The sequence below is a fragment of the Staurois parvus genome, unplaced genomic scaffold, assembly GCF_062004578.1.
Source record: "Staurois parvus isolate SC_StPar_1 unplaced genomic scaffold, SC_StPar_1.0 ptg000656l, whole genome shotgun sequence".
Lineage (NCBI taxonomy): Eukaryota > Metazoa > Chordata > Amphibia > Anura > Ranidae > Staurois > Staurois parvus.
In genome coordinates, this window is record NW_028318452.1 from 1,697,557 (window position 1) to 1,725,206 (window position 27,650).

General features: G+C 45.8%; 1 pseudogene across 1 annotated transcript in view; it reads right to left on the reverse strand.

The window, feature by feature from the left end:
• Window positions 1-27,650, reverse strand: part of LOC149448813 (uncharacterized) — a 63,738-nt pseudogene that overhangs the window by 23,409 nt on the left and 12,679 nt on the right. Inside the window, exon 6 of the transcript XR_016315485.1 lies at window positions 6,417-6,610. The product of XR_016315485.1 is annotated as an uncharacterized LOC149448813 (transcript). The remainder of the gene's footprint in view (window positions 1-6,416; window positions 6,611-27,650) is intronic.

Sequence of the window (27,650 nt, forward strand, 5' to 3'; positions counted from 1 at the left end):
TACTTTTTGCGCTATAAACAAAAAAAGTGCAAAAAAAAAAAGTTTCTTTGTTTCTATTATAACATTTTTCAAACAGGTAATTTTTCTCCTTCACTGATGTGCATTGATGAGGCAGCACTAATGGGCACTAATAGAAGGCACTAATAGGTGGCACGAATGAGGTGTCACGGATAGGCGGCACTGCCTGGTGGCACTGACTGGTAGCACTGATGAGTGGCACTAGTGGGCATAGGTGGGTGGCACTGCTGGGCACAGTTAAGTGGCACTTCTGGGCATAGGTAGGTACCGATCATCAGGGCACTGATCATCAGTGCCCTGATGATCGGTGCCGATCCCTGCTCTGACAACTGCCGATTCTCGGCAGTACTTTCCTCACGCTCTGACAGCGTGAGGAAAGTGCAGCCGAGAACCGGCAATTGCATTTCCAGGTGATGAGCGTGTCATTGGATACGGCTGATCACGTGGTAAAAGGCCGCTGTGATTGGCCTTTTACCACATCACATAATCAGCTGTGTCTGTAGGACACAGCGATCACGGAGATCGCCGGGGGCGCGCAGGAGAGTGCGTTCTGGGAGGACGTCATATGAAGCCCTCCCAAAACTGGCTGGCTGCAACGTAGCTGTCATTCGGCTATCTGCGGTCGGCAAGTAGTTAATACAGGCGAGTTGAGTTACAAATTACAGGAGCATCACAAACTCAGAATGCAATTATTTCTTACAATTTTGAGAAGGCGCCTATAATTTTGTCCACACTATTTTGAGTGTTGTGTGGAATTTGGCTTTTTGTTTCTCCACGTTTTTGTGTCATTCCAATACAAACAAAAGAAACAAACATGAGAATGCCTAAACATTTGTAATTTCAACAATTTTCTGGATGAAGTGGTGCATCATATGACAGCAATGCAGGGGTGCCAATACTTTTGGCCACGACTGTAGGACACCGTACACACATACCACTGCAGCCTAAAAATAATGAGGTGCCTCTGTTTAATACTTTAACTGTCACATACAAATACAGCAATAAAGTATATCGAAAGCTAAAACCTCTTTTTCCCCCATTTTGGACAGAGTAGGGCAGGATTAAAACCAACATCTGTGAATTTTCCACCTGTGTATCATTAACCTCCCTAGCGGTATGATTATTTCAGATTTTTGGTGCTGAAAGCGGTACCATTTTTTTGCATGGAAATATGTATTTTTTTTATTGTAGGCTGTAATTTTTAGGAAAAACTCACTGAAATCTGTCCGAACAAGAGTCTAGTAAACATCCCGGGTATGATAAAATTTGAAACACAAAATCATAAATTATAATTTAATAAATAATCATAAAAATAATATAAAAATAAAAAATTTAATTCAATAATATAATCAAACCAAAAACACTGAAATGTGAAATATAGCGCCAAGTTCGCACATTGCTGAGCTCAGTCGCAAAATCGTTTTCAGTGTCTGATGACGAATTTCCCCCACGAATCATTATCACTCAATTCTGCAAGTGGTTCTGATTTACTATCGCTGTTCTCTAGCTGATCTAAACCGCTTTTGACATAAAGGGACACTTTTTGGACGCCATGGACGTTTCTCAGTTTCCAGGCAGAAAGAACAGACAAAATGCAGGCAGGGCACAGGACAAAGCACTAGGGACAATATGTATGTGAAATTGGTTGAGACAGCAATGTTTTACTATGTAAAATGTAAAAAAAAAAAAATGACATTTTTTAAAATTTTTAAATTTCCCGCCGCCGGCGGCGGCGCCCGTACGTCCCGACGTCACAGGGACAGGACACAGAAGCCGGATGCCGGCATCGGCCGGAGGAGATGGCCGGGGACGCTGCAGGGGACACATCGTGGGAGCGCAGGGTAAGGTAAGTGAAGAACACTTGCCGGAGCAGTGCCGCAGGGTAAGCCCGAGTGTAGCTCGGGGTTACCGCTTTTGGTACTGAAATGTTACCCCGAGCTACACTCGGGAATACCGCCAAGGAGGTTAAGGAGATTCCCCCTCACTCCTTGTCTTTTAGAATCAACAGATGAAAGATAAAGGTACATCCAGTCTAAGTGCCCCGTTCACACTAAAATGCAGTACGGGAGAACCGCGGGCCTGTGCCGCTTCCAGCACCAAATTCCCATCACAATGCTCCTGCAAACGGCTGTGGGGGTCAGTTCAAAGTTGACGAGACCCCAAATGCAGGTCGCAAACACATTGCGTTTGCAAACACCAGATCAAATGGTACATAATTGCCATGCAAAGTGGTTGCCATGTGTTTCAAAAAGTAGTGCATGCATGCACTACTTTTGGTGCGGTGCGATTCCAGCACATTCAAAATTAATAGGATAGAAATCACATTGCATAGAAGTGCATGTGAATCGCACATGAACCACACAATGTTCCTGCGCGATTCACGTGCAGTTCCTAATGTGAACGGGCACTTAACCACTTGAGCTCCAGAGGATTTACCCCCCTTTTTTTGCTGTTTGGCGTTGCACTAATTCAAATGATAATTGCGCGGTCATGCAATGCTGTACCCAAACAAAATTTATGTCCTTTTTTTCACACAAATAGAGCTTTCTTTTGGTGGTATTTTATCACCTGTGCGCTTTTTATTTTTTGCACTATAAACAAAAAAACACGAAAATTTTGAAAAAAAACAATATTTTCTACTTTCAGCTATAAAAAATATATCGTAAACTCAAAGTTAGTCATAAATTTAAGCCAAAATGTATTCTGCTACATGTTTTTGGTAAAAAAAATCCCAATAAGTGTATATTGATTGCTTTGTGTGAAAGTTATAGCGTCTACAAACCATGGTATAGATACTGTAATTTATGCCTTTTTTTTGCTATACAGTGCTGCACTAATTCAAATGATAATTGCGCTGTCATGCAATGCTGTACCCAAACGAAATTTATGTCCTTTTTTTCACACAAATAGAGCTTTCTTTTGGTGGTACTTTATCACCTGTGCGCTTTTTATTTTTTGCGCTATAATCAACAAAAACACGAAAATTTTGGAAAAAAACAATATTTTCTACTTTCAGCTATAAAAAATATATCGTAAACTCAAAGATAGTCATAAATTTAAGCCAAAATGTATTCTGCTACATGTTTTCGGTAAAAAAAATCCCGTGCATTAGCGGGCAAACAACGCTATCTAGGAGGGGCGCTAACACTATCGGAAGTCACCAGTGACACTAATACAGTGATCAGTAAAAATCTGTTCACTGTAATCAATGACACTGGTGACAGGGCAGTGAAGGGGGGTGATCAAGGGGTTAAATGGGATTTCTGGTGCACTAGCGGGCAAACTGGCGCTATCTGGGAGGGGCGCTAACACTATCGGACGTCGCCAGCGACACTGATACAGTGATCAGTAAAAATCTGTTCACTGATCAATGACACTAGTGACAGGGCAGTGAAGGGGTCAACTCGGGGGGGGGGGGGCGATCAAGGGGTTAGACGGGATTATTGGTGTATTAGCGGGCAATCTGGCGCTATCTGGGAGGGGCGCTAACACTATCGGAAGTCGCCAGCGACACTGATACAGTGATCAGTAAAGATCGGTTCACTGATCAGTGGACACTGGTGACAGGGCAGTGAAGGGGTTAACGGGGGGGAGATTAAGGGGTTAAATGGGATTACTGGTGTACTTGCGGGCAATCTGGCGCTATCTGGGAGGGGCACTAACACTATCAGAAGTCGCCAGCGACACTGATACAGTGATCGGTAAAAATTGGTTCACTGATCAGTGACACTGGTGACAGGGCAGTGAAGGGGTTAACTGGGGGGGGGGGCGATCAAGGGGTTAAACGGGATTACTGTTGTACTGGCGGGCAATCTGGAGCTATCTGGGAGGGGCGCTAACACTATCGGAAGTCGCCAGCGACACTGATACAGTGATCAGTAAAAATTGGTTCACTGATCAGTGACACTGGTGACAGGGCAGTAAAGGGGTTAACTGGGGGGGGGGGGGCGATCAAGGGGTTAAACGGGATTACTGGTGTACTGGCGGGCAAATTGGCGCTATCTGGGAGGGGAGGGAACTCTATCGGAAGTCGCCAGCAACACTGATACAGTGATCAGTAAAAATCGCTTCACTGATCAGTGACGCTGGTGACAGGGCAGTGAAGGGGTTAACTGGGGGGGGGGGGGCGATCAGGGGGTTAAATGTCCTAGGTGTGTTCTAACTGTAAATGTGTAGTGTTTTACTCACTTTTACTGTGTCTTCTTCTCTGTCTGGAAAGGAATGTGTCCAGGCAGAGAAGAATGACATCATATCCTGCCCTGTGTAAATGTCAACACAGGACAGGATAGGACAGGGACCGATCATCTGATTTCAGCCAGAAATCACTGGCTGAAATCTAATGATTGATCCCTCCTGGATCGAATCGTGTCACCCGCGGGTCGGCGGGAACCCGTTTTAAAACGTGGTTTTGCGCTCCACTGCCGCCCTGCACACGTATATATACAGTGGCAGGGCGGCAAGCAGTTAAGACACTTGACATTGGAACAAGAACTCCTGTTCTAGCAGCAACTCAAAATATTGAATTTACATTCACTTTCATTACTGGCGACATTGGTGATCAGATCAATTACAGAGCGTAAACTCATCTAACAGTGACACAAACAGCAAATAAAAACCTGACCAGGGTTCTACTCTTCCCCCACTCTATCCAAATGTAAAACTGAAAGTTGCCATCCGGTCAGTCCCATTTGTCAGCCTATTGAAAGAAAACCATAAGCAGGGATCTGTGAATAAAGTCCAAGTCGGGACTGCCTCCACAGGCGGGTAATTGTCAATGGACTGAGTGGGGTAATCAGCACAAATTGTAGTCCTTTGCCATTTCCTCCAGTTTTCTAACTGAAAGCCAATAATAAGAGCAGACAGAAAGCTGGAGGAAGAGTGTCCAGGAGGCTGACATAGCACCACCATCCACTGATCACAGGTCACAGGCTCCTGTGGGGAACAAAAATAATACAGGCACTATTCCTGCAAAAATATGTGCATGGATTAGATTTTCCTGGAGGACCGGTTCACAGCACAAAAACACACTCCAGATGCATTTCTGCATGTGCATTTTTATGCGTTTCGATGCATTTTTCCCCCCTTTTTTTTACCAAAGTGATTTGGGATTTGGTTGTTAGGTGCCCAACAACCGATGACTCGTCCCCGCTCTCAGCGCCTGCCGGCTTCTCACCCATGGGGAGTCTTACCTGCTGACAGCGGAACGTAAACATTGGGCCTGGTATGGATTTTAGTTCATACCGGGCCCTTTTGGTCTGATATGATTTTAAGGGGAACCCCACGCCCTCCCCCCAAAAAATGGTGTGGACGCCCCAAAATTCATACCAGACCCTTATCCAAGCATGGAAGCCAGGAATGGAGAGGGGGGGGTGCGGACAAGTGAGTGCCCTGAACCATACCAGGCAACATGCCCTCAACATGAGGGGGGTAGGGCAGCTCAGCAGAATATCCCCTCTATGTGAATGAGTATGGGGTACATGGGGGGTCACGTAGTGACACCACTGGGTGGCATTGCTGCTCTGATGACACATTCCACACCTGAAACCCCACCTCCTACAACATCCCTTTATTTAGCGATGTGGGGGAAGCGGCGCTGTCATTCTGCAGGTGACAAGTATTCGGGAGTGGACATGTTCGCGTGGCTTTTTTGGTGTGGGGACATTTTTATTCAATGAAGGCCTTGTCAAAATTGTGACATCGAGGACCGCAGCAGTACTTGTGGATGGCCCTCGGGAAGGGGGGGGGGGCAGAGTTGGCCCGCATTGGCCTTTGCAGACTGCAGCACCCCTCATGGATTACAAGGGCCTTTACATTGCCGAACTCAGAAGCCTTCATGGACCAGAACGGCCCTGGTATACCACAAATGGCCCTCGAGGACCATAAAAAACAGCCCTCAATTGAGCTTCACAGCCCGCATGGGCGGCAGCAGCACTTGTGGAAGACCCTCAGAGCTCCTCACAGTCCTCGGGGGCAAGTACTGGCCTTTATGTAACAGAACTCAGAAGCCCCCCTAAGGATCAGAATGGTCCTCACATACCACAGCGCCCCTCATGGGCTGCACCAGCTGTCACCAATGGTCCTCTGCAGTACCCGTCACGGATTAGAACGGCATTTACGTACCAGAGTGCAGCACCCCTCGTGGGCCGCAGCAGCCCTCACGGACCAGAATACAGTGGCCCTCCGGGGCCAGACCAGTCCTGCATGGACCGCAACGGTTTTCACGGACTAGAACGGCCCTCATAGGCTGCAGCGGCCCTTGTGGTTTACAATCCAGCCGCATGAAGGTAGGTCGGTACCTCTGTATGGCCTGGGGGAGCCGGAGCATTGATAACGGGTGTAATAACACCGCCCTCCCCCACCCGGCGGGACCCCGACAGCTGTCCCCGGTATGTAGTCACCTCCGCACAATGTCCTCCTCCACCCTAAGAGAGGCCGTCTGATCACCGCCACCCTGTACAGCCCGGCGCTCCGCTCCCGGAGTTTGTTCAGCACCGACCCCTCTCCGTAGCCTTTCTCCGCCATCACACCGAATCACCCGCCCGGCCGCAGCCCAGCCAATCCACACCTTCCCCGCTCCGCATGGGGGTGTGGCCTAAAAATCTTCCCTTCACTGCCGCGATCATCCTGTGATCCAATCGTTATTGATTATTGACAAAACTTTATTGGAGCGTCCAGACACGGACATGACAGGAAGAGGGGTAAACGGCGATGAGGAGAGCAGTTAGTGTAACTGCGTTGTGTGCGGGGAGGAGGGGCCGCGACGGGGCTACACCCGACCCTTCTATGGGGTGTCCATATACAGCCAAGTGGAGGGTTATAAGGATCTGGACGGTGAGTGAGGATAGAAGGGGCATGGGCGATGGCATCTGAGGTGACGACTGACAGAAGTCCGGGGGAGTTGCCGCTAGGTTCCCGCCTCAGTCCCTCATCATAACTCCCCCCGGACCCTCATCACTTGCCCGCCTCAGACCCAAGTAGTAACCCCCCCCCGGCCCTCATTACTCACCCCCTCCCTGGACCCTCGTCTCTCACTCTACCCCCCTCCATGACCCTCGTTTCTCAACCCCCCCCCCATGACCCTCGGTTCTCAACCCCCCCCCATGACCCTCGTTTCTCAACCCCCCCCATGACCCTCGTTTCTCAACCCCCCCCATGACCCTTGTTTCTCAACCCCCCCCATGACCCTCGTTTCTCAACCCCCCCATGACCCTCGTTTCTCAACCCCCCCATGACCCTCGTTTCTCAACCCCCCCCATGACCCTCGTTTCTCAACCCCCCCCCCATGACCCTCGTTTCTCAACCCCCCCCCATGACCCTCGTTTCTCAACCCCCCCATGACCCTTGTCTCACTCAACCCCCCCCCTCGTGGCCCTCGTCTCACTCAACCCCCCCCCCCCTCGTGGCCCTCGTCTCACTCAACCCCCCCCCCCTCGTGGCCCTCGTCTCACTCAAACCCCCCCCCCCTCGTGGCCCTCGTCTCACTCAACCCCCCCCCCTCGTGGCCCTCGTCTCACTCAACCCCCCCCTCGTGCCCTCGTCTCACTCAACCCCCCCCTCGTGGCCCTCGTCTCACTCAACCCCCCCCTCGTGGCCCTCGTCTCACTCAACCCCCCCCCTCGTGGCCCTCGTCTCACTCAACCCCCCCCTCGTGGCCCTCGTCTCACTCAACCCCCCCCCTCGTGGCCCTCGTCTCACTCAACCCCCCCTCGTGGCCCTCGTCTCACTCAACCCCCCCCTCGTGGCTCTCGTCTCACTCAACCCCCCCCCTCGTGGCCCTCGTCTCACTCAACCCCCCCCTGTGGCCCTCGTCTCACTCAACCCCCCCCCCTCGTGGCCCTCGTCTCACTCAACCCCCCCCCCTCGTGGCCCTCGTCTCACTCAACCCCCCCCCCTCGTGGCCCTCGTCTCACTCAACCCCCCCCCCCTCGTGGCCCTCGTCTCACTCAACCCCCCCCCTCGTGGCCCTCGTCTCACTCAACCCCCCCCTCGTGGCCCTCGTCTCACTCAACCCCCCCCCTCGTGGCCCTCGTCTCACTCAACCCCCCCCCTCGTGGCCCTCGTCTCACTCAACCCCCCCCCCTCGTGGCCCTCGTCTCACTCAACCCCCCCCCTCGTGGCCCTCGTCTCACTCAACCCCCCCCCTCGTGGCCCTCGTCTCACTCAACCCCCCCCCCTCGTGGCCCTCGTCTCACTCAACCCCCCCCCCCTCGTGGCCCTCGTCTCACTCAACCCCCCCCCCTCGTGGCCCTCGTCTCACTCAACCCCCCCCCCTCGTGGCCCTCGTCTCACTCAACCCCCCCCCCTCGTGGCCCTCGTCTCACTCAACCCCCCCCCCTCGTGGCCCTCGTCTCACTCAACCCCCCCCCCTTCGTGGCCCTCGTCTCACTCAACCCCCCCCCCTCGTGGCCCTCGTCTCACTCAACCCCCCCCCCCTCGTGGCCCTCGTCTCACTCAACCCCCCCCCCCTCGTGGCCCTCGTCTCACTCAACCCCCCCCCCCTCGTGGCCCTCGTCTCACTCAACCCCCCCCCCTCGTGGCCCTCGTCTCACTCAACCCCCCCCCCTCGTGGCCCTCGTCTCACTCAACCCCCCCCCCCATGGCCCTCGTCTCACTCAACCCCCCCCCCCATGGCCCTCGTCTCACTCAACCCCCCCCCCATGGCCCTCGTCTCACTCAACCCCCCCATGGCCCTCGTCTCACTCAACCCCCCCCCCCATGGCCCTCGTCTCACTCAACCCCCCCCCCCCATGGCCCTCGTCTCACTCAACCCCCCCCCCCATGGCCCTCGTCTCACTCAACCTCCCCCCCCCATGGCCCTCGTCTCACTCAACCCCCCCCCCCCCATGGCCCTCGTCTCACTCAACCCCCCCCCCATGGCCCTCGTCTCACTCAACCCCCCCATGACCCTCGTCTCAACCCCCCCGCCGGGACCCTCATCCATCACTCCACCGCCCCCCCGAACCCTCATCACTCTCCACCGCCCTCACCCCTCCAGGGACCCTCATCACTCACCCCCTCTGATCATCATCACTCCCCCCTCCTCAGCAATCACTCCCCCCCAGACCCTCTTCACTCTCCTTTTTTTAAATACTGACCCTTACCTTGTAAAACAACCCACTCAGTTTAATCACTTGCCGACCCCCTGTCTGCATTTTACTGTGAACGGGTGGCTCTTACAGACATTTTTTTTTTCTTAATTAGATATGTTTTGTAACTGAAAGTAAAAAATATTGTTTAATGTTGAAAGATGAGCGAGCATTCAAGATTCTGATGAGGTCAGCAGAATATGCACTAGAAAGGAATCTAAAAACCTTACATAAAACATACATCAAAAATTGGTGCAGCGCTGAAGAAATTAATATATAAAAGTGCACTAATAAAAATATGAAATTATTAAACACAAGTGATATCATGGGAGTGAATCGCTACAATGAGCACAAATAAGTGCAAATGTGAAAGTCAAAAAACAAAGTGTTCATATAATGGTGAGGGTCTGACAAACACGGGTCAGAAAATTGTGCCGCATACAGATCTTGTTGCACAGGTGGTATCAAAGAATTTCATGTGACTTTAATCCGTGGAGGGAATTTGATAAAAATGCATACTCACCAGATGCGCAAAGTAAAAGCACAATGTATTGAATCATATAATGACCATAAGATCTGCAGGAAGCCCCCTTTAGGTGGACCAGACAGTATAGGAAGAGACTCCCTCCTCTGGATCTGAGGCTGCTCTGCAACTGTTCTCCAACTGGAGTCCTAAGTAGAACTAAACTTCTCTGCCCTCACTCCCTTGCCAATGCCGACATCTTTACCGGCTCCTTTTCCGCATTTGTGATTCTTGGCCATCTTACTTGGCTGCGAGTGATGTAACTACCACACATGCGCAGGGGAATGTATTAATTCCAGCACTGAGGTGTGATGAGAATGTACACTGAGCTGTGAATGTGCAGCTCACTGTGCATTCTAAAGAAGAGTGGAAATCCCCCTAAAGGGAACACAGACAGCATTTAAAGTATGACAGATATTCTAACCCAGGGGGGACCAACCTGTGGACCACAACAGCTATGAATGAAGCCCAACACTGAATCCAAAATTTACTTAAAAATATGAACATTTTTCCTAATTGTTTTGTAAAAGTTCTTTAACCAACACATGCCGCCAAAGAAAAATGTGACCGTGTCTCTTTACTGGAGTTTATAAAGTGTTCTCTTCCCAAAGAAAAATCTCCCTCTCTTCTCAATCACCACTATTCATGTTGTCAGTTTTCAGCAGCACCTGTATTTATGATCAACTATTTTCAAGGATGAAGCAGATGAAGGGCAAAATTGCAACCAAAATATTTGATGAGCACCTTGAGATTTCATTGAGAATTGCTACTACATCCATCGAACCTGATATTGATGCGTTAGTTTATAAACAAAACTGTCAAATATCGCACTAGGTTTAAGTTGCCATCTTATCATGGGAAAAAGGTTTCTCCACTGTAGGTTTACCACCAATCCTTGTTTCCACGACAACCCAAAAATTTCAAAATCCAAATGTTAGAGAGACAGAAGGTGAGGTGAAATTCTGAACAGGAGCACAGACAACAAAGCAAACATTACAGGGGTGTATAACCCTTCCCTATTCTATCCAAAAGACATTTTGGCTGGAGCTACACTTAGAAAATGTATGCGTTACAACTGACATACAATTCCACTGAAGAACAAACCTCCAGGCCGTATCGTGTTCAAACCTGGGGACTGCATGTATCAGCGATTGCTAACTTGTGATCTGCCTGACTTTTTCTGCTCATCAGTTATCCTTACTGTTAGTGTATTTTATGTGTGGCCCAAGATAATTCCTCTTCTTCCAAAGTAGCTCAGGAAAGTCAAAAGTTGAACACCCCTTTTCCACTTTATCCAAAACTAAAAATCGTATTGGTCAATGGTGTACCCCTACAGTGGGGAGGTGGAGAAGGAACTTAGGTCAGTGAATATACAGTGAGGAACAGAAGTATTTGAACACCCTGCGATTTTGCAAGTTCTCCCACTTAGAAATCATGGAGGGGTCTGAAATTCACATTGTAGGTGCATTCTCACTCTGAAAAAATTCAGGAAATCACATTGTATGATTTTTAAAGAATTTATTTGTCTTGCACTGCTGAACAGAAGTATTTGAACACCTAAGAAACAGCAAGAATTCTGGCTCTCAAAGACCTGTTACTGTGCCTTTAAAAAGTCCACCTCTACTCCACTGTCAGGGCCGGAGCAGGGGAATGGAAAGGCAGGCCTTATGCTAAGGTCACGCACCGACTGGCGACAGCCACCACCCACAGACCGGAATCCCTCAGGGCGAGGAGTCTAAGCCCCAGGCTGCCTTTCACCAGGGCCCCTGATGGTGGGGATGGACTTGACGCAGCCTGAGACCAGGTCGCGACCCCTGAGTAACCCCAGCTGCCGCCAATGGCATATAGCTGGTGGGAGCCAGACGGGAAGACGTATAGCGTGGTCGGACAGGCCGGGTCGATAACAGCGGAGCAGACAGTACAAGACGGTAGGCAAGAATACTCAGGTCACGTGGGCCGGGTTCAGCAACGGGAGGTTAGGTAATGGGATAAGGCAGAGAAATGTCTTGACAAAGCCGGGTCGGTTTCCAGTAGAGCAACGAGAGCTGAACAAGAGCTTGCGGCAATGAAACATGCAGGACACGAATGCAAAGAGCAGCTGCAGACAGCAGGCTTAAATGTGATCAGCCACACCCTCCTGGTGGAGGAGCCACAGAGGCCTGAAAGCATAAAGGCTCCCACCTTGCTTTGCAGAAACCTAAGATGGCTGCCAGCACATGGAGCAGCACAAGCTCTGAGGAAAAGTAGGACCTTGACATCCACTCATTAATCTAACTTAGTAGCACCTGTCTGAGCTCTTTAAAGACACCTGTCCACCCCACAGTCAGTCAGACGCCAACTACTACCATGGGCAAGACCAAAGAGCTGTCAAAAGACACTAGAGACAAAATTGCGGACCTCCACAAGGTTGGAAAGGGCTACGGGGCAATTGCCAAGCAGCTTGGTGAAAATAGAAAATAGTTGGAGCAATTGTTAGAAAATGGAAGAGGCTAAAGACGACTGTCAGTCTCCCTCGGACTGGGGCTTCATACAAGATCTCACCTCGTGGGGTATCACTGATGATAAGAAAGGTGAGGAATCGGCCAAGAACTACAAGGGAGGAGCTGGTCAATGACCTGAAGAGAGGTGGGACCACAGTTTCAAAGGTCACTGTCGGTAGAACACTACGCTGTCATGGTTTCTAACCACTCCTTCTCCCCTTTTTCGATCGGTCACTGATGAACTCCGACATGGCATAACGGACTCTCTCCATCCTAACGTCCTGACTGAAACCTCCCTCCTCTCTGACCCGATCAGAATTCTGCCAACCCTAGCATGCCACCTGCACTCCTGCTCCTCGTTCTCCTCTCCTCCATCCCCAAACTTGCCTCCCTCTACTCCCCCGAAACACCTCTACATCGCACCCTCACTTCTTCCCTCCCCCCTCTACGGCTCTCACCACCTCCTCCTCTTACTCCACTCCCCCCGCCGACCCACAAGCCACCACAAACCGACCCACGTGCTCCTGCACCTCCCATTTCCATGCCACCTTTCTCACCCTCCTCCTAACCGCCGGTGACATCTCCCCGAACCCTGGCCCTCCATCTCCCCACTCCCCCTCCCGGCACCCCCCTACTCACGCCAACCACCGCAACCCCCTTAATCTCACATCTGTCTCCCTCCTCCCCACATTCACCCCTCCCCTCTCGGTTGCACTCCTGAACGCCCGTTCGGTTTGCAACAAGCTCACCGCCATCCATGACCTCTTTGTCTCCCACTCCCTCAACCTTCTAGTGGTTACCGAAACCTGGATCCAAGCCACTGACTCCACCTCCCCTGCTGCCCTCTCCTATGGAGGCCTCGTCTGGACCCATTCAACCAGACCGAGCGGACTCAGAGGCGGAGGGGTCGGTATGCTCCTACCACCGCTGAGTACCTTCCAGGTTCTCCCTAACCCCCCCTCCTTATCCTTCTTCTCTTTCGTGGCCCACTGCATCCGGCTCTTCTCTCCCACCCCCCTACGGATTGCGCTTATCTACAACGACTCACTGTCAGCTGCCCTTGACTCCCCTAACCACACGTAGCATTAGACCCCGACCGCTTCAACCTTGGCAAAACGACCACACAAAATGCCTCAAACGACGCAGCGCGCTGGAGCGCTTATGGCGCAAAACCAGACCCCCTCCCGCGTTCTCCCTCTATAAAGCCGCCTACCTCGCCTACACCATTTCCCTCCACTCCGCCAAGCAAGCCTATTTCATAACCCTTATCCACACCCTCTCCACCTGTCCTCGTCGCCTTTTCTCCACTTTCAAATCCCTGCTCTCTCCCCCCCACCCAGCACCTCGCTCACCGCCCACGAGATTGCCACTCACTTCCAAAACAAGATTGACGCAATCCGTAAGGACATTGTCAACTTACAACACACCTCTCCACCCAGCCTCCCGCCCTCCTTCAACCCCTCAACCCTCCCCTGACCTCATAGTCGCACTACCCCCCACTATACCTAACGCCCCGCACATCATCACCTTCCCACCACTCCGCTCCTTCAGCCAAACTACCCCCGAGGAGGTCTCTAAGGTCTTCACTGAAGGCCGCCTCACCACCTGCCCCCTGGACCCTATCCCTTCACAGCTCCTCCAGTCACCCCCCCCCCTCCATCATTCGCTCCCTCACCCACATCTTCAATCTCTCCCTCTCCACCGGCACCTTCCCCTCCCCTCTAAAGCACGCACATATCACCTCCATACTCAAAAAACCCTCCCTTGTTCCCACTAACCTTAACAACCTTAGACCCATTTCCTTGTTGCCCTTCACTTCCAAGCTCCTTGAGCGCCTGGTCTACAATCGCCTAAGCGCTCACCTCACCGATAACAACCTCCTTGACCCCCTACAGTCTGGCTTCCGCCCCCTGCACTCCACCGAAGCCGCCCTACTTAAAATCACCAATGACCTGCTAACTGCCAAAGCAAATGGCCACTATTCTATCCTCCTGCTCCTCAACCTCTCCGCGGCCTTTGACACTGTTGACCACCCTCTCCTCCTTGCCAAACTGCACTCCCTTGGCATCAAGGACGCTGCTCTCTCCTGGTTCGCCTCCTACCTTTCCCAACACTCCTTCAGCGTCACCTACAACACTGCCACCTCCCCCTCTCTGTCGGGGTCCCCCAAGGCTCTGTCCTCGGGCCCCTCCCCTTCTCCATCTATACCTCCTCCCTTGGCAAACTTATTCACTCCCACGGCTTCAATTACCACCTCTATGCCGACGACACCCAAATTTACCTCTCCACCCCCCACCTCACCCCCTCACTCTCTGCCCGCATTGCCCACCTCCTAAACGACTTATCAGACTGGATGTCGCTCCATTTCCTCAAACTTCACCTATCCAAAACTGAGCTCCTGGTCTTCCCCCCACCCCGTGCCCCCCCATCCTCTCCATCACTACTAACAACGCCACCATCTCTGCCACCCCACACGCCAAAGTCCTGAGTGTCATGGTTCTGGAGTGGCCTAGCCAAATCCAATAAAACATCTTTGGAGGGAGCTGAAACTCCGTGTTTCGCAGCGACAGCCCCGAAACCTGACAGATCTAGAGGAGATCTGTGTGGAGGAGTGGGCCAAAATCCCTGTTGCAGTGTGTGCAAACCTGGTCAAGAACTACAGGAAACGTTTGATCTCTGTAATTGAAAACAAAGGCTTCTGTACCAAATATTAACACTGATTTTCTCAGGTGTTCAAATACTTATGTTTAGCAGTGCAAGACAAATAAATTCTTTAAAAATCATACAATGTGATTTCCTGAATTTTTTTTTTTTGAAATTCTGTCTCTCAGAGTGGTAATGCACCTACAATGTGAATTTCAAACCCCTCCATGATTTCTAAGTGGGAGAACTTGCAAAATCGCAGGTTGTTCAAATACTTCTGTTCCTCACTGTACCTTGATGGGGGAGGCTATATGATAAAGGGCCTGTGTTTGGGGTTAAGCTTACATTTAAGTGATCAGGTGGGGTAATGTTAGGTTTTTGGATTACTATCATGTTACACATGCATTGTTGTTTGTTTGCCTCTAAAGGATAAGTTCACATTTTTATAAAAGAAAAAAAATATGCACATCTTTTTGCAGGTAAAAAATTTGCATTTATTATTTTGTACACTGCAGCCTGTAAAACATTGCACCTGCCAACAGCAGATTGTGGATACAATGCTGGGATCCTGCAGACCAAGATCAGCTGTCTGCCTGTACCTCAGTACCAGTACGAGCCGACAGTTACTGATGAGCAGGAAGAATCAAAGAACTACGAGCGTATTCACCAGCGTTTTCATAGTGCGGGCAGGTACTGTACTGTACAAAAGAGATAACAGGCACATGGTGTGGCAGTCCTTGTATGTTTGATGAGTTCCAAATGGGCAGGGGTGAAGGTAGTCCAGTAGGCACTAAAGGCAAGCTGCTTAGGAGCGAAGCATAACTCTGCAGAAGGGAAACAAAGAAACACAGCGCCTCTAAGTGTGTACAGACTTAGAGGCGCTGTGTTTCTTTGTTTAGGTACTGTACTGTAACATGTTTATCCTGTATTGAGGATGTAACGTGTTACAAAGGTGAACTTATCCCAAATAATTTTGTCCTTCCTCCCAAAGTAGCTAGAAGATTGCTTTCTATTAGCTTGCCTCACCCACTTTTCAGTGTGTCCTTAGTTTGTATTCTGAGATATAATAGCTGGAGCTAAACATTTTATGATCTTTTAACCTACAGTATCTGATGTTCATCTGTAAAGATCTGCACAAGTTTTCGATCAAAGCTTTCTAGGACCTGCAAAATGTCATTTGGATCGAGTCACTCTCTGCTAATTCTACTGAGACTGTGTGTTACAGCTATCATACCACAACTGGATAAGGTGTAGAGATCACACTTGCAGTGCTTAGATTGCAGAGGCAGAACAGGTTCTTACTGGTTTACCTTAGTTTCCAACATCGAAAACTCGGTGGCAAAAACCAGATGGGTCCTAGCACTAAAGCTGGCCATAGACGGTTCAAATCTTGGCCGGTTCAGCATAGATTGGAAGCATGTATGGGCAGGCTGAATGTACCCAAGTTGATCAATTGAGCCTGCTGGATTTTACATGTGATTATTGCTAGTGGTTTTTATAGCGGCTAGCAATATTCACTGAGTTGCTGAGTTGGCTTGGTGGGAAGGATTCCTACATAAACACTGTCTGCAAGCATTGGTTACAGGAAAGAAAATTGCTCCATCTATGGCTTGCCTAACTGTGATTTAGTGCTCATTACCTTATCTACATGGGGGTTAGCACTGAATTTGCATTCCTTTGTGTTTCCTTTTTAACAGTTTTATACCACATAGATGTTCACTGTAATATATTGAAAGCAGAATAGTTTATTCTCTATAAGAATTGGTAATACGTATCAGTGAATGGTCCCGTAGTCTTCTGGGACACGTAACAGGTCCCAGAAGACTACGGGGAGGGAGGGGTGAGGACATCTACTTCCAATCAGAACTTCCCCTTTTGGGTGGCGCTCCGCTTTAAAGTGGTTGTAAACTCTTACATATACCCAGTGAAGTGACTGGCCTCAGAGGATACACACAGATGAAACAAATTCTCCTACATAGGTTGTACCTTTTATCTGCAATCTTCCTTTCTCCACTAATGTTCAAAGTGCTACATTTATACAGCTTGTCTTGAGAGTTCAGAAAAAGGGGGCAGAGAGTTGAAATTACTCTCTGCAGAGCTCAATGAGGACTGTGCTGAAAGTTGATTTGAGGGAAAAGGCACATCCCCCTCCAGACAGCTCACAGGAAGTCAATCTGCTAGAGGTCTCTCCATTTTTTTTGTTGGTTTCAGGAAAACTTGTCAGAAGTGATTCATACTGATAGCAGAGGAACTAGGCAGCAGACAGAAATGACACTTCGTCCTCTTAATTGAGACAAGTGCACACTATAGAATGATATGCTTTGCTCATATTTCATGTTTGATGTTTACAACCACTTTAAATGCTCCAGCATGTGTCTGACCAAGTCTGTTAGATTTCTGCATGTACTGTGCAGTATGGTAAATCTCTGTTGTCTCATAATTAAACCCGCTGCCCAACTGTCAAAAAAGGACAGTGACGGTAATATCAATGCCTGATTATCAATTTATGTGAATTCTATTGAGATTTAACTGCAGACCAGATTGAAACTTGCCGACCTCCCTCACTAAAATATATGTATTATTCCCACAGCAGAACAGGAAAGCTCATGGCTGAAGACAAAACGGAAGGATATACTATTACTTGAAAGTAATGAAGGCCGGTGGACTGCACCAGAGGGGATCACGCCAAAGACTTCATAACTTACCTGAGAAGTGATCCAGGTACCCTTATCCTAATACCTTTTCTGTACACCTGACTTGTGAATACTCAGCCAAGGTAGTTGTAATCTGGCACTTTATGTAGGAGAAAACCCCATGCCAGGCTCGCAGAGATTAACCAAATATAATGTATTCACATGTGTATTTAATATTGCAATGGTTCTGACTTTTTGTTGTTACTTAGGGCGAGTTGCGGGCGCTTTTTATTTCCAGTTTGATGAATGCTTTTTGTAGGAGAAATTCTACCATACTGGAAAATATCTAAATATCTACAACCTGTCAGGTAGTGTAAAGCCAGGCTAGGGGTCAAGGTAAAAAAGTTCATAATGACAAGCGGTGTATCCCATTCTAGGTTCTCTTGTACTGTTTGACCATTTCTGTGCCGCTGCCCATAAAATACCACAAAAATACCACAAATGGACTTTTTACAGTCTTTTAGAAAAATCTCTGTGCAAGTAGTTCCTCATTTTTTTTTACTATTCTATCGAGATGTAGGAACCATGATTACTAATCCTGTCATCGTTGGCTTGATATCATGACGGGTTCTGCTGCTGCAGTGTCCGGCTTGAGGATAGGCCGGACACTGCATTCCCAGCATTCTCGAGGAGATATCTGACTGTCTATGAGCAACATAAGACTCTTGCATGCTATTCCATTCAATGATTGTATTCCAGTAAAATAGTGATATTTGTTTTGTGAAAATTCCTGTTCCTTTCATTGTATAACATACTGTATATGTGAGTAACATTTGAGTCAGAGCACTGGTTGTCCTCTAATTAGCTCAGCAAAAGGCTTTACAAAAATACTTTACAAAACAGGAAATTCTGATTATTTTTTTTTTTTCCAAAAAAAGTTTTTATTTTATTTTGAAATAAGAAAGGCATAACAAGTCATATACGGATACGGAACACAGTCCGCGCATAAACATCTGTCATAATCTCCCGTAGCGCAGACGGGTCATAAGTTGTTTATTTGAAGTATAAATTACCCTGATACAAAAGATCACATTATAGTAAATGAGTGAACTAGACCAATTAAAGCACTGAGTATGATAGGTAGTCTGGAGAATTATAGTGGATGCTGTTCTAATGAGTAGGGATTACTCAAATAATGGGACTATGAAGCGTGGTACAATATATCATTTGAAGTCGTGCAGTTCTTCTGTATCCGTAACCGGGGAATGTATGGTTCTTATTGTGGAAGACAATCATACCTATATGTGAGAGGACACTCTGTCCCTCATAAAAGATGTAGTTACTTGTAGAAGAGAAAGGTGTGAAGAAAAGTAGGAAGGGAAAAGAAGGGGAGAGAGGGAGAAAAAAAAAAAAAAAAGAAAAAAAAAAAAAAAGGGGGGGGGTGGATCAAATAAGAAATATTGGTTGTCAATCCATCGTATCATGGAGCATTATTTATGGTAACTTAGCGTATACCTTTATGTAAGATATAGTCCGGGTAGATTCAGTCTATGGAGCAATTCTAGAGGTGAGAGCTCAAAAGGTTTTTGTGTTCTTGGATCCTGTCTTATTCATTCATAGAAAGACGATAAGTACTGGTGGTTTGAAAATGTTTCCAACACGCCCAAGTCTTCCTGAATCTCTCGGGGTGTTCTTTTGCCACTGAAATCAGCTCCTCCATCTCCGCAATCCTGATGACCCTAATAAACCACTCCCGCACAGTGGGAACTTGTTTTGATCGCCAGTGAACAGGGACACATTGTTTTGCCGCGTTTATCATGTGTAAGGCAAGAGACTTATGATAAGTCCGAAAAGGAAGTGAGGAATGATGGAGTAAAAATTGTGCAGGGGTGAAGTCTAGATTGTACGTGGTTATTTGTGAGATTAAGTCTCGCACTTTTCTCCAAAAGGGCAGTAGTAGCGGACAGTCCCACCATATATGTAGGAGTGTACCCTTTGCCTGTTGACACCTCCAGCACAAATCCGGGACATCAGGATCAAATCTATGAAGCAAGGACGGCACTCTGTACCATCCTGATTATTTAAAGATGTGTATTATCTTTTACTATTTAATATTGTGACTTCCAGGAAATTAATACAAGACGAGTATAGGTGTTGTTTTTTGTTTTTTTGTTTTTAAAAGGTTTTTAGCTGCAGTAGGCCCCTATTCACATGGGCAAAGCGATGGGGTCCACCTATCAGGTTTTGTTTTAGACTGACCCAATCGGACCCATCAATATTCTTTATGGAGTGGTGGATGTAAACGGGCTTGTGTCCGTTTACAGTCCCCTACATGGGACCCAATCCTATCCGCTAAAAACAGATGGATGGGAATCCATTTCCTATACGGCTAGTGGATCTGATGAGAAATGGAGACATTTTGGGAAGGGAGGATAATCTGATAAAATTTAGGCATGGCCTTAGTGCACTAAATATTGGGAGTGGTTTTTAGGGTCCAAGTAACAAGTGACATCAGCACTGCAGCTAAGTACTGTCAGGCAGGAGATCACTGCACCTGGCGGCGCTTGCTGTCAGGTGCTTGAAAAACGATTCCAGTACTCGGCAGCCAGACATGTTCTGGATCCATGGGATGCCTGGCTCTTGGTCAAATGCCAGGACAGTCCTGCAGGATCCGGGACAATTTGGAGGTATGGTGTGCCCACAATATGTGTTTTACCGGATGGCACATAGTTAAGTAGCTGCCCGCAGTATGTTACATACAGGATGGAGTACAGGGTTAAACTGGTTGTAAAAATGGTAAAATACCTTTAATGTGCAGCTCCCCCCTCACCCCCCTTATACTTGAGTAGGATCCCGATACAATGCTGTGCACAAGAGCCTCAGCTCTTTCGGGTCTCTCTCTCCTCATTGGCACATACAGGTCTGTCTCGGGAGCGAGCACGCACGAGTGCCCCCACAGCAAGCAACTCTGGGAGCACTCGGTAGGGGGAGGAACCAGGAGCGCCAGCGGGGAACCCGAGAACAGGAGAATGGTTTTGCACAGAGCAGGTAAGTATGACATGCTTGTTATTTTAATAAAAAAAAAAAAATGAGCTTCACAGCCACTTTAAGCCAGCACTGATCAGTGGAAGAGTCCCTGCTGACAAAATACAATAGCACAGCAGAGAGGATTCCATTTGTGTGGATGGGGCAATCAGCCCTCCGAAAAAAAAATAGCAAAAAAAAAAATGTGCGTGTATAACCAGCTTTACAAAGTGAGAATAACGGGCCACTCAGTGTAACATAAATATATTTATTTTTCAATTCTGGCAATCCTCTGCAAATGAATAAATCTCAGTGCGGTGTGTTAACCAATTAATCACAATAATATCCATACAGAGAAGACTTGTTATATTGCCACAATCTAACACTATATCAGGATTTCTTTTCTCCCTCCATTTAAGCCTGTCAGCAGGAGTTTGTATGGCTGTGGTCACTGTCCAGTGTTTGTGGTTAAATGTTGTTGCAGATGCTGAGTATCTGGTTCATGACTCGCCTACACAGAATGTTAATGCAGGAAATCTGATCCTGGATACAGCAGATTCATGATATTTGTGCAGATAGAGGTGATATAATTTCCAGTTTTTTTTTCATTTGATACAGTGGGTATAGAAAATAACTTTGCACATCTAGACTTTGCAATATTTGCTCACTCTTCTTTGCAAAACAGCTCAAGTTCAGTTAAATTTGATGTTGACCATTTGTGGACTACAGTCCTCAAGTCATTCCACAAATTTTCAGTGGGATATAAGTCTGGGCTCTGACTAGGCCATGCAAGGACATTGAGCTTATTCTCCTTCAACCACGGTGTGGTCATTTTTGCGGTGGGCTTTGGATCATTGTCATGTTGGAAGGTAAACCTTCTTCCCAATGACAACTTTCTGGCAGAGGGCAGCAGATTTGAAGAATTCAAGAATTTGACAGTAATTTTCCCCATTCATTTTTCCTTCTATCCTGACAAGTGCTCCAGTCCCTCCTGCAAACACCCGCATAATAAGATATTAACATCTCCATGCTTTACTGTAGGAATGGCGTTATTTGGATGGTGAGCTGTATTGGATTTTCGCCAGACATATCATTAAGTGTTGAGGCCAAATAATTCAATTTTAGTCTCATCTGACCATACCACCTTTTTCCATGTGGCCTCAGAATCTTCAAGGTGTGGTTTGGTAAAGTTCAGTTGTCACTGCATGTGGCCTTTCTTGAGGAGTGGCTTTTTTTTTTATCTTTTTACTACCCTCCCATACAAGCCACATTTGTGGAATTGCTGTAGGCCTCTTGGTAGCCTCTCTGACCAGTTTCCTTCTGGCTCTTTCATCCAGTTTGGATCGACATCCTGATCCAGGGGAGATCTGTGTTGTACCAAATACCTTCCACTTAATAATAGACTTCACTTTGCTTCTAGACATTTTTTTGTATTCCTCACTTGACTTTCACACGGTTGGACCGATCAGGTCCACCTATCAGTTTTTTTAAACCGACCCAGATTCAGATTTCTTACCAGATATACAAATATCTCCAAATATGATTAGTAAATAAAGATAATTTATTTATATACCAGACCATTCATTGTGTGTTTGTGTGTATATATAATTGTCAGACCAACAATAGGAGTGTATCATATGTTTCACTCACACGGCATCCATTTCTAATTGTTTATTACTGGAGCATATCCATCCACATGCCCTATCTTTACATAGGGCATGTGGACTTGGCATAGGTGTTGTGTGGGTGACAATAGTTAACTTTTGGTCCTAGTTCTTCCTTTTTTTTTTTTTTTTTCTTTTATGCTTTTACATGCATTTTTAATTGGTATAGGGCCCAATTTGCTGGGTTTTTTTTTTGTTTATTTGTGATGTCCTCATCCCTTTTTACTTTTAAAACCTAAAGAATTTAAGAAAGAAGAAAAAAACAAAACAAAAGGTCAACCAGGGTAGCTAAATAATGTACTATAAGGCTGAAGGGTTGCCATGAGCATTCCAAAACTACAAAGAATGCAATAGAAAATGTGAGGGTGCGATCATGGCACCTAAAATAGATTGCTGGAAACACATTGCTAAGGAACGTAAAAAAAAAAAAACCCCAAAAAACTTTTTCAAATCTCTTGTTAGTAAAAAATATAGGTCAGAACATATTGGCCCCATAAAAGATGATCAGAAGATGTAAAGCATTGCACCAGCTATCCGCAGATCGCTGATGCCATGCAGGTCTCCAGCACACTGTCAGTTTAGTCTGTGTTCTCATATGACCAGACAGTTTAGCACTGACAGGAAAACTGAGTGAACTACCACAGCGTCCACAGTGCCATGGTAGTTCATTGAGAATTACAAGCTATCATCCGCAAAGAATGTCAGTACTTGTAGTTCATTCATTCACAAAACTCTGTTTTAAAATAACTGACAGCTAGTACAGGGAACTTCTCACTATCACAGGGAGGGGGGATCAGGGAGTGGCAGCAGCAGTGGAAATATGCTACATGTTTCCACCCTTAAAACAGGTGGAACATGTAACATGTAATATGTTCCCAAAGGTTAACTTCCCCTTTAATACTTTGTGTCATGTGACACTCTACATATCCTGCTGAGTGACTTTGTTGTGTCATAGCCGCTTCCTGCAGTGACTACAGTCTGTGCACTCCCCTTTGTAGTCTTTCTGACTCTGGAAATTATGTAATTTCCATCACAGCTCAGATGGTGGGTGAGCTTGGATACATCCTAATTCGCATTCAAACCCACCCAGTCACGCCTACACAAAGAGACCAAACCTCCCAAATCCCACCTCACAGATCAAATCATTCAGGAAGGAAACACCTTCACAAAATATATTCTGCCTGCTCTGAAAGATAGCTGTGCTGATGCTGGGATTGAATGGATCACAATTTGCATTCAGTCTCACCCAGCTAAATCGTTTGCTGCTCCATGTAATAGAGGGAACGTCCCTCCCTTTCAGACCCCACCCCCAGATCGCTGCTCTCTCTAGGAAGGAAAGATGTTCCCTTAGTGTCTTTGTGGAAATGCTGGGTGGGATTGAATGGATCACAATTGGCATTCAATCCCGCCCAGTTAAATATGCCGACTAGTGTGAACAGGGGGAGTTCCGCCCCTCAGATCCCTGCACTCTGTGAACTGATTTATTTACATATGAAGGAAACATAGTTACCTAGTTAGTCTGGCTGAAAAAATACAAAAGTCCATCCAGTTCAACCAAAAAAAAAAAAAAGGTTATAATGTAATCCTATACCCACAATTGATCCAGAGGAAGGCAAAAAAAAACCCTGCAAAGCATGATCTAATTTGCTCCTGCAGGGGAAAACATTCCCTCTTGATCCCCTGAGAGGCAATCGGATATTCCCTGGATCAACTTTAGCTATAAATGTTAGTATTGAGTTATATTCTGTGTATCTAAGAGAATCCAGGCCTTTTTTAAGCAATCCACTGAGCTGGCCAGAACCAACTCTTGAGATAGTCTATTCCACATTTTCTTAGCTCTTACTGCGAAGAAACCTTTCTGTGTTTGGAGATTAAATCTCTTTTCTTCCAGACTTAAAGATTGCCCCCTTGTCCTCTGTGATGACCTCAGGGTGAATAACTCTACACCGAGTTCACTATATGAACCACTAATGTATTTATACATGTTGGTCATAATCCCCCCTTAATTTCCTCTTCTCGAGAGAATAAATTCAGTTCCTCTAATCTTTCCTCATAGCTGATCTCCTCCATGCCTCTTATCAATTTGGTTGCCCTTCTCTGCACTTTCTCCAGTTCCCCAATGTTCTTTTTGTGAATTGGTGCCCAAAACTGAACTGCATATTCCATATGAGGTATTACTAATGATTTGTACAGGGGTAATATGATATCTCTCTGGAGTCTATACCTATTTTAATTACAAGAGAGGGTTTTGCTCACTGTACAAACCGCAGCTTGGCATTGCATGCCATTATTAAGCTTGTGATCTACCAGAACTCCCAGATCCTTCTCCACTATTGATTCCCCCAGTTGTACTCCCCCTAGTATGTATGATGCATGCATATTCTTAGCCCCCAAGTGCATCACCTTACATTTATCAACATTAAACCTCATAGTTATCAAATTAAACAGTGTATTGAGGTCGACTTGTAAGTTGGAGACATCCTGTAAGGATGTTATTGCACTAAATCTCAAGATAAGTGAGCGCTTAAAACAACTTATATAAAATCAATTAGTGAATAAAATGAAATAAAAAATAGCAGCTGAACACCAGAAAGGTACCATATGAACCTTCACAATAATCAAAATGCATACAAGGGAGAGGTGCAGCGCTAACTGAATGAATATACACTTATATAATTAATAAATATACACTTATATAGACCAATAAAAGTGCTGTTAAAGTGCAAAACGGTGACTAAAATAATGAGTCACCGGTCGGCGTGACGTCACACCGCTTGTAGCCGCTCTCTGACGCGTTTCGTGCGAAGGCACGTAGTCATAGGGGGTTAGCTAACGAGCGCCCCGGCGGCCATTTACTATCTATCTATTGTATGGTCAGTATCTCTCCTACCTCTGCCTGTATATTGTGTGTCTTTGGGAATAAATACCCCTTGCCTATAAGGTATCACACTATTCGGCCTCCTTTGTTCTTTGGGCTCCGGTGGGAGTCCTTTACATCTGCAGAGCGGCCCTTTCTTCTATGTGTGGCATACACTACCAAGTGGCGAGGGGCTTTTGTGACCAGATCTGACCAGATCCATATGAGGACCCTGGAATTGTCAGCTTTGAATGCGCATTTGAATTGCGTATCTGGTGAGTGCGCAATTTTTACCTTTATCACCTCATCCACGAATCCAGGGATTGGAGCTCTTTGAGGACTCTCTTGGATTTTAAGCACGCTATGGACTATACTCATTATTTTAGTCACCGTTTTGCACTTTAACAGCACTTTTTTTGGTCTATATAAGTGTATATTTATTAATTATATAAGTGTATATTCATTCAGTTAGCGCTGCACCTCTCCCTTGTATGCATTATGTTATTGCACTGCACAGATTGGTGTCATCTGCAAAGACTGAAATGGGATTTTTAATCCAGATCCTATATTGTTTATAAATATATTAAAAAGAAAGGGTCTTGTATCTATATCTCTCTCTGTATCTATATCTCTCTCTGTATCTATATCTCTCTCTGTATCTATATCTCTCTCTGTATCTATATCTCTCTCTGTATCTATATCTCTCTCTGTATCTATATCTCTCTATATTTCTCTCTATATCTATATCTCTCTTTATATCTATATCTCTCTATATCTATATCTCTCTATATTTCTCTCTATATCTATATCTCTCTCTATATCTATCTCTCTCTCTTTCTGTACAGTTTTGTTCAAAATAATAGCAGTGTGTTGAAAAAAGTGAATAAAGCTCAAAATCCTTCTAATAACTTTTATTTCCATACACAGAAATGCATTGGGAACACTACACATTCCATTCCAAATCAAAACATGAAGAAAAATATATCAAATTTGTGTTGTTCCTCTAAAAAACTTGAAGAAAAGTGAATATTAGACTGTTCAAAAAAATAGCAGTGTTTGTATTCTTCTTTACAAACTCAAACATTCACTATATAAACTGAAAAATGTTTGAAGATTTGGCTTGGCGTCACATAGGCGTCTTCTAATTGTAACAGTACTCACAGGTAACTTTAGACCTTGTTTGATCTTCCTGGAGCTGATTGTTGGCTGAGTCCTTGCCATTTTGGCTATTCTTCTATCCATTCGAATGGTAGTTTTTCGCTTTCTTCCACGTCTTTCAGGTTTTGGTTGCCATTTTAAAGCATTTCTGATCATTTTAGCTGAGCAGCCTATCATTTTCTGCACTTCTTTATATGTTTTCCCCTCTCCAATCAACTTTTTAATCAAGGTACGCTGTTCTTCTGAACAATGTCTGGAACGACCCATTTTCCTCAGAATTTCAGAGAGAAATGCACTGTAACCAGCATGTACAACATGCTCTCTCTCTGTATATCTCTCTCTGTATCTATCTCTTTATATCTATATATCTCTCTCCGTATCTATCTCTTTATATCTATATATCTCTCTCTCTGTATCTATATCTCTCTCTGTATCTATATCTCTCTCTGTTTCTGTCTCTCTCTCTCTATCTATATCTAAATCTCTCTCTCTCTCTCTCTCTCTCTCTCTCTCTCTCTATATATATATATCGAAATCTCTCTCTCTCTATCTATATATCTATCTATCTCTATATCTATATCTCTCTCTCTGTATCTATATATCTATCTCTCTCTGTATCTATATATCTATCTCTCTCTCTCTCTCTCTCTCTCTCTCTCTCTCTCTCTATCTATATCTCTCTCTCTGTATCTATATCTCTTTCTGTATCTTTATGTCTCTCTATAGCTATATCTCCATATCTCTCTCTCTCTCTCTTTTTATATCTCTATCCCTCTATCTCTTTATCTCTCTCTCTGTATCTATCTCTCTCTCTTTTATCTATATCTCTTTCTGTATTTATATCTCTCTATATCTATATCTTTCTGTATCTTTATGTCTCTCTATATTTATATCTCTCTATATCTATATATCTCTCTCTGTATCTATATCTCTTTCTGTATCTTTATGTCTCTCTATAGCTATATCTCCATCTCTCTCTCTCTCTCTCTCTCTCTCTCTCTATCTCTATCTCTATCTCTATCTCTATCTCTATCTCTATCTCTATCTCTATCTCTATCTCTATCTCTATCTCTATCTCTATCTCTATCTCTTTATCTCTCTCTCTCTCTCTCTTTATCTCTCTCTCTCTCTCTTTATCTCTCTCTCTCTCTCTTTATCTCTCTCTCTGTGTATCTATATTTCTCTATAGCTATATCTCTCTGTATCTTTATGTCTCTCTATATTTCTCTCTCTCTCTCTCTCTCTCTCTCTCTCTCTGTGTATATCTCTCTGTATCTATCTCTTTATATCTATATATATCTCTCTCTCTGTATCTATCTCTTTATATCTATATATCTCTCTCTCTGTATCTATCTCTTTATATCTATATATCTCTCTCTCTGTATCTATCTCTTTATATCTATATATCTCTCTCTCTCTGTATATCTCTCTGTATCTATCTCTTTATATCTATATATCTCTCTCTCTGTATCTATCTCTTTATATCTATATATCTCTCTCTCTGTATCTATCTCTTTATATCTATATATCTCTCTCTCTGTATCTATCTCTTTATATCTATATA